This window comes from Chiloscyllium plagiosum, chromosome 32 (genome assembly GCF_004010195.1).
Source record: "Chiloscyllium plagiosum isolate BGI_BamShark_2017 chromosome 32, ASM401019v2, whole genome shotgun sequence".
Taxonomy (NCBI): Eukaryota; Metazoa; Chordata; class Chondrichthyes; order Orectolobiformes; family Hemiscylliidae; genus Chiloscyllium; species Chiloscyllium plagiosum.
In genome coordinates, this window is record NC_057741.1 from 2,950,579 (window position 1) to 2,958,445 (window position 7,867).

The 7,867-nt window shown below is 44.6% G+C and overlaps 1 protein-coding gene across 1 annotated transcript in view; it reads right to left on the reverse strand.

Annotated features, from left to right (window-relative positions):
• Positions 1-7,867, reverse strand: part of gtf2e2 (general transcription factor IIE, polypeptide 2, beta) — a 72,253-nt gene extending 64,386 nt beyond the window's left edge. Inside the window, exon 1 of the mRNA XM_043674022.1 lies at positions 7,765-7,867. The gene's annotated coding sequence lies outside the window, so the exon portion shown is untranslated. The remainder of the gene's footprint in view (positions 1-7,764) is intronic.

Below are 7,867 nucleotides of genomic sequence, written 5' to 3' on the forward strand. Positions count from 1 at the left end.
GTTTTATAGTGGTCTGTCCCTGCCGCTTCCGGTTGTCAGTTTCAGCTGTCCGCTGTAGTGGTTGGTTTATTGGGTCCAGGTCGATGTGTTTGTTGATGGAGTTTGTGGATGAATGCCATGCCTCTAGGAATTCCCTGGCTGTTCTGTCTGGCTTGCCCTATGATAGTAGTGTTGTCCCAGTCGAATTCATGTTGCTTGTTGTCTGCGTGTGTGGCTACTAAGGATAGCTGGTCGTGTCGTTTCGTGGCTAGTTGATGTTCATGTATGCGGATTGTTAGCTGTCTTCCTGTTTGTCCTATGTAGTGTTTTGTGCAGTCCTTGCATGGTATTTTGTACACTATATTAGTTTTGCTCATGTTGGGTATCGGGTCCTTCGTTCTGGTGAGTTTTTGTCTGAGTGTGGCTGTTGGTTTGTGTGCTGTTATGAGTCCTAGGGGTCGCAGTAGTCTGGCTGTTAGTTCCGAGATGCTCCTGATGTATGGTAGTGTGGCTAGCCACGCTCAGACAACAACTCACCAGAACGAAGGACCCTTTACCCAACATGAGCAAGACGAATGTAGTGTACAAAATACCATGCAAGGACTGCGCTAAACACTATATAGGACAAACAGGAAGACAGCTAACAATCCGCATACATGAACATCAACTAGCCACGAAACGACACGACCAGCTATCCTTAGTAGCCACACACGCAGACAACAAGCAACATGAATTCGACTGGGACAACACTACTATTATAGGGCAAGCCAGACAAAGAACAGCCAGGGAATTCCTAGAGGCATGGCATTCATCCACAAACTCCATCAACAAACACATCGACCTGGACCCAATATACCAACCACTACAGCAGACAGCTGAAACTGACAACCGGAAGCGGCAGGGACAGACCACTATAAACACCGGAGGAAACATCAAAGAAGCGCTTCGCAGGAGGCTGCCAAGCACTGATGATGTCGCCTAGCCAGGGGACGAAACGTTTGCAACAAAAACTTCCAGCTCGGCGAACAGAACCACAACAGTGATGATAATGTGGGATTTTAATTATCCTAATATGAACTGGGATAGTAACAGTGCAAAGGGCAGAGAGGGGGAAAAGTTCAGATGAACTTTCTAGATCAATAGTTTGCTAGTCCAATGAGGAAATGAGGAATTAATAGATCTGGGGAATGACTTGGGTTAAGTTCAGTTGATGAACACTCAGGAATAATGAAAGCTCTTGAAATGCAGTGCTGGTGTTCCTACCTATGGTTTCGTGGTTTCAGTCACATCTGCTTCAGAGGTGCATCTGTATAGGTTAATTTTAAAATATATTCAAGGAACAGTGAGCATAGTTCAAAATTTCATTAGAGAAGAGTAAAAACTGTTAATTGGAGATGTTTAATTGTTAATGTTTATGGCTTGAGAACAGATGTACCCTGCATTAAAAAAATTGACTAAGCAAAACTGAAATTAAAACTTCAAGCTGCCCTTAAAAGAGATAATTCTTTGGGTACAATCAAGACATTAGGAGGAAAAATAGGGTAGTCAAATCCAGGTCGCTGAATGTTAAAAGAAATTGAAAGTAAGAAGAAGAAGAAAACAAAAAAGGCAAATGTAGATAAGTTGATAAAAACAAATGAGAAGAAGAATGAATACAGAAAGTGCAGGCAGGCAGCAAAGGAAATAAAGGCAGAGACATTGAGAAATTATTGGTTAAGTTAAAGGAAATCCAGTTTCTGTGCGCACAAAGAGTAAAAAGACAGCAATGGGAGACTGGTACTGATTAGGATCCAAAAAAAGACATCCATATGGAGGAACCAAAGGCAGTTGGCATGACTGCAGTACAAAAGGAGTACTTGACAATATCATCATCCTTGTTAAAGACGAGTGCAAAGTCACATGGAAGACAAGACAGTTGAGTAAAAGTCAAAAATTGTTGAGATGCTAGAAAAGCTGTCTGTACATAAAGCTGTTAAAATGAGGGCCAGATACAACACAATCCAAAATTCTTAAGGCACCAAGGGTGAAGCATTATAACTTTCAAATTCTCTCTAAATAGAGGGCTAGTGCCTGAATATTGCAAAAGTGCAAACATTACATCCCTGTTCAAAAAAAGGTGAAAAGGATAAACCCAGCAACCAAAGGCCGGTCATTTTAACCTTGGTAATAAGAAAGCTTTACAAATGATAATCTGGGATAAAATTGTCAGATGATTACACAGATGTGGATTAATTAAGGAAAGTTAGTACTGATTTGTTAAAGGAAAATCGGATTTGCCTTCAACAAATTTAAAAGATCATTTCTGATAAGGTTACAGAATACTGAGGAAGGTAGTCTGATAAAATACCATACAATACGTTTATCAGTAATACTGGAGCCAATTGAATAGAAGGGATAGTATCAGTATGGTTAAAAATATATGGCTAAATGACAGGAAACAGACAGAAAGGTAATACCAGACTAGGGAAAAGTATACGGTGCTGGAAATGTGTTGCTGGAAAAGCGCAGCAGGTCAGGCAGCATCCAGGGAACAGGAGAATCGACGTTTCGGGCATAAGCCCTTCTTCAGGAATGGGGAAAGTTCCAGCCCTGGATGCTGCCTGACCTGCTGCGCTTTTCCAGCAACACATTTCCAGCTCTGATCTCCAGCATCTGCAGACCTCACTTTCTCCTCAAAAGTATACGGTGTTGATCCCCGGGGATCAATACCCCGACAGCTCCTTTGCCTGATGTATTTTAATGAACTCAATTTGGGGGTACAAAGCATAATTTTAAAAAATTTGTGAAGAACACAAAATATGGAAATATAGCGAGAAAAATGATAGACTTCAAAAGAGCATAAGCAGATGAAATGAGTAGACTGGGAGATAAAATTTAATATAGGAAAATATAGAGTGGCTACCAATCTCAGTTGTGCCCAGCATTCTGCTGACCAGGAAAATGAGGGAAGAGGCTTCTGAGAAAGACCTATTTAACTCCAGCAGTGGCTGGTGGCCCCACAGACTGGGTGTATGGGTGGTGAACTGCTGAGCAGGACTAGGCCAGTGCCCCACAAACCTGATAGCTACTGCCAAGCTCGGTAATAGCCAGTGCCCTGTTTAAGTTATGGGATTGTTGAGTTCAGACTAGGCCATCACCTGAGGGCAAAAAGGGAAGGATGTTACTGAGATCATCAGTGGCTAATGCTACTGAGTTTGGACTGCTTAGCTTGTTAGTTGCTGGTGTTTGGGCCATGTAGGAAATTAAGCATGCATTGGGCTAGTGTCCCAAAGTCTTGGGAGGGGTATATGCCATGGGACTTGGCAGGGGCTTTCACTTTGCAGGCCAGGTGGTGTTGCTCTATCATGGCTGGGACAACCTTATGGATGGTGATGGTGTTGCTGTCAGATACTGAATGTGGCGTGGATGGGGTCAGGAACTACCTCTAATGGACAATCTGGGGTTTGATACATGAGGCTTTCCTGGTGAGGCCCTTGGGCAGTGATCTGGCACTGGGAGAGACCACAAGTCTGGAAGGCGGGGATCAGCTTCAAGTCAGAAAGGGAGTTTACTTCAAATGGTGCCCATTTGGTCAGGTGGGGTACTGCAGTAAACAATATAAAGAATGAATCTGGCAGCATTTAATGAAATTTCTTATCCTAATAGCTCAGCAACAAGCAAAATCATGTGACTAAAAAAGGGACAATGTCAGAAGCAGACTTCCTGTAACTCAGTGATATTACCACAAATCATTATCTCTTCCTAGCCTATACCAGCAATCTAATATTGCATTGCTGGATTAGCTACATGTGAAGTGAATAAAAGAACAAGATAGTCATTCACAAATAATTTTTGTGTGTGACAATATTTTAACTCACCAGCAACTTCTCAGGGCAATTAAGGGGGGGGGGGGGAATAAACATATACTAATTTTATTGTTTTTCTTAAACACCCCAAGTTTTTAAGAAGAACAATAGGCTTTGGTCTTCTGTATATAATATTTCTGATGCTTTTAGATCCACTCAAATTATTTTTACTTGTACCTTTGAATCCCTACTCCCTTGTAAAGCAACTTCTCCAACTCAAAGTTATTTTGCAGTCAGGTCTCTGTGATTCCAATTACCTCATAACCATTAATAACTGTCTGCATAGTTATATGTGATTATATAACCAGAAACAATGTGTGGAAATTTGTAGGGGTCTGAGCAACATGGACTACTATAAGACGTGTGACACAATTGGGCAACAAGTGGTGAGGTTCATTCTTGGGAACAACTCTCAGCATCTCTTATACTCTTCATAACTGGCATGGCAAGATTCTTTCACGGCTGTGGTGAGGTGCCAATTAGTAGTAATTATTGCTTACAGTCAGAGTCAGATGCACACAGCAGAGAAGCAAGTCCTCACAAACACCCTCGAGACTTTCAGGGAAAGGTGGGCACCACAGGGAGTGGAGTGTACTATTTTGATTTAATCCCTGCCCTCCCCTTCACTGTTTGATCATGCAGCATTGCCCTCAGAGAAGGGCATTACTTGTCCCTGGCCACTTAGAACATAGAACAATACAGCACAGAACAGGCCCTTCGGCCCACGATGTTGTGCCGAACTTCTAACCTAGATTAAGTACCCATCCATGTACCTATCCAAATGCCGCTTAAAGGTCGCCAATGATTCCGACTCTACCACTCCCACGGGCAGCGCATTCCATGCCCCCACCACTCTCTGGGTAAAGAACCCACCCCTGACATCTCCCCTATACCTTCCACCCTTCACCTTAAATTTATGTCCCCTTGTAACACTCTGTTGTACCCGGGGAAAAAGTTTCTGACTGTCTACTCTATCTATTCCTCTGATCATCTTATAAACCTCTATCAAGTCACCCCTCATCCTTCGCCGTTCCAATGAGAAAAGGCCGAGAACTCTCAACCTATCCTCGTACGACTTCCTCTCCATTCCAGGCAACATCCTGGTAAATCTTCTCTGCACCCTCTCCAAAGCTTCCACATCTTTCCTAAAGTGAGGCGACCAGAACTGCACACAGTACTCCAACTGTGGCCTAACCAAAGTCCTGTACAGCTGCAACATCACTTCACGACTCTTGAATTCAATCCCTTTGCTAATGAACGATAATACTCCATAGGCCTTCTTACAAACTCTATCCACCTGAGTGGCAACCTTCAAAGATCTATGTACATAGACCCCAAGATCCCTCTGTTCCTCCACCTGACTTAGAACCCTACCATTAACCCTGTATTCCGCATTCTTATTTGTTCTTCCAAAATGGGTGTTTCCTTTCTTCCTGGTGGTGGAAATTGAATAAAGATTTAATCACCTGTTGTCTTTCACTGTCTCACACCTGTACACACACACAAACAACAAAAAAAGGAAACAGGTCCTTCAGCCCAACTCGTCCACATTGACCTAGTTTCCTAAACTGAACTAGTCCCACTTGCCTGCATTTGGCCCAAATCCCTCTAAACCTTTCCTATCCGTGTACATGTCCAAATGTATTATAAATGATGTAATTGTCACCTGCTTCTACCACTTTCTCTGGCAACTCATTCCACATATGCACCACCCTGTGTGAAAAAGTTGCCCCTTGGGTCCTTCCAAAATCTTACCCCTCTCATCTTAAACCTATGCCCTCTAATGTTAGGCTCCACTACCCTGAGAAAAAGACCTTGGCTATTCACCTTATCTATGTCCCCCATAATTTTATAAACCTCTATAAAGGTCATATCTCAGCCTCCTACACTCCAGGGGAAAAACAAAATTCCAGCCGATACAGCCTCTCCCTAAAACTCAAACCTTCCAGTCTCAGAAACATCCTTGTAAATCTTTTTTGCATCTTTTCCAATTTAATAACATTCTTCCTATAGCTTGTTAAACATCTGGTTAACAACCCAATTTCAGCCTCTCATCTTCCCAAAGTTGCCAAATCAGTTTGATATCTGGAAAACTTGACAAGGAAACCAGAGCAAGCACCTGTCTGATTCAGTTCACCACTTGCTCTGAACAACTGCATCAATACTCATGCAAAAGTGAGGACTGCAGATGCCGGAGATCAGAGTCAAGATTAGAGTGGTGCTGGAAAAGCACAGCAGGTCAGGCAGCATCCGAGGAGCAGGAAAATCGACACTGCAGGCAAAGGCCCTTCATCAGGAATGAGGCAGGGAGCCTCCGGAGTGGAGAGATAAATGGGAGGGGGTGGGGCTGGGGAGAAGGTAGCTAAGAGTACAATAGGTGGATGGAGGTGGGGACGAAAGTGAGACTCTCTGAAATCCTTGTAGGGAGAGGAGAAGTTTTTCAAGGTAGGCATCCTTGCAAGAGGATTCACAGTAAGGTTAAAATCAACTAGGCTAAAGTGAGGGCTGCAGATGCTGGAGATCAGAGTCAAGATTAGCACACCAGATCAGGCAGCATCCGAGGAGCAGAAAAATCGACGTTTTGGGCAAAAGCATCTACAGGATTTCAGTGAGTCTCATCTTCACCAGTCCAGAACTTAATCTGGGCAGTAGAGTCAGGTTGCTCTTCTCAAAAAAAGGATGAGGAGCCAAATGTCAGGAAATCCACCACTCATCTAGAGTCTTCCTGCCCTTCTGAGGACTGTTTTTCTGATGGATTGAGAGAAAAGGCAAGTATTATGGAAGATAACAGTGGGTGACACAGCTATTACAGTTGCTACAAGTGGGGACATGTGCTAAGTAGCTGTGTAGGTAGCACAAAACTATACAGGGCGTGTAGTGTTGGTTGTTGGGGTAGATGTTGTTAGCAATAGTGAAATTATTAGAGCATAGGGTTTGTGTGAAGTGGGCTCAGTAGTGAAGACAGTATTAGTCAGAAGAACTTACTCTAGCAGAGTGACAAAGGATTTTTATCTTCTTACAGTCAGCTTAGACAGCTTTAACCTAGGTGTTAACCTTAGAAACCATGGCACAGTCAGTTGTTGTGGTCAGGGTGGGGGTTTGGCAAAGTGGAAATCCAGTAGGACCTCAAGGTGGAATACGAATTTCCCCCTATCTGCCACGTCCCAGGGCAAATTTCAGCAATAGTGCACGTCACCTCGACACCGAGGGCTTGTTTAGGTGCACATTTGGGTTTTAAAGTTGGTGGTGCACATGGAATGCTGAGAGTTCCGTGACATCCGCTGACAGCCGGCAGGTGGTAACCGTGACCGGAATCGGACGAGAGGGATCCCCGGGGGGGTGGGGGGGACGAGAGGGATCCCCCGGGGGGGGGGTCGGGGACGAGAGGGATCCCCGGGGGAGTCGGGGACGAGGGGGATCCCCGCGGGGGAAACAAGGGACAGAGTTAATGAACAGAGTTTGGTCAGAATCAGCGAGACGTCTCGCTAGGCCTCGCGACTACGAAACCTCCAAAAAAGGAAACTCGGGCCAAAACAACGCAAGATTCAGCCCCAGTGTCATCATTTACACAAGGTGTGCAAACAGGTCGCCCACCTTGTTTCACCTTTCTCCCTCTCTGTAGTCATTCTGGAGGAAAACAAAACCGCCAGAGTTCAACTCCACACATTCTGTATTTCAGCAATTTCCTGTTAGGTCCTTCACAAGGGCCTTTTTCAAAGTTACGCCACCCCACCGACTTCTCTACTCCCCCCGAACCTAACCTAATGGTTCCTGCCTTCTGTGGTGTGACTAGGTGATAAGTTTTAGGAGTTTCCCCGGGCCTATGATGCCTTGAATAGAAAGGGCCAGCGGTACTCGAGTCTCATTATACTCCCCAAACAACAGGAGCAGAGCGACCACCGGCTCCTGGATAAACCGGCTGTAAACTCATAAAACGTACCTGCACATCGACCCAGTGCCACCGACAATGTAGGACTCCGTCTCCGGGCAACCCTGTGATCACCGATCGCATCGACCCAACCGCCGTCCGCACGTGATTGCTC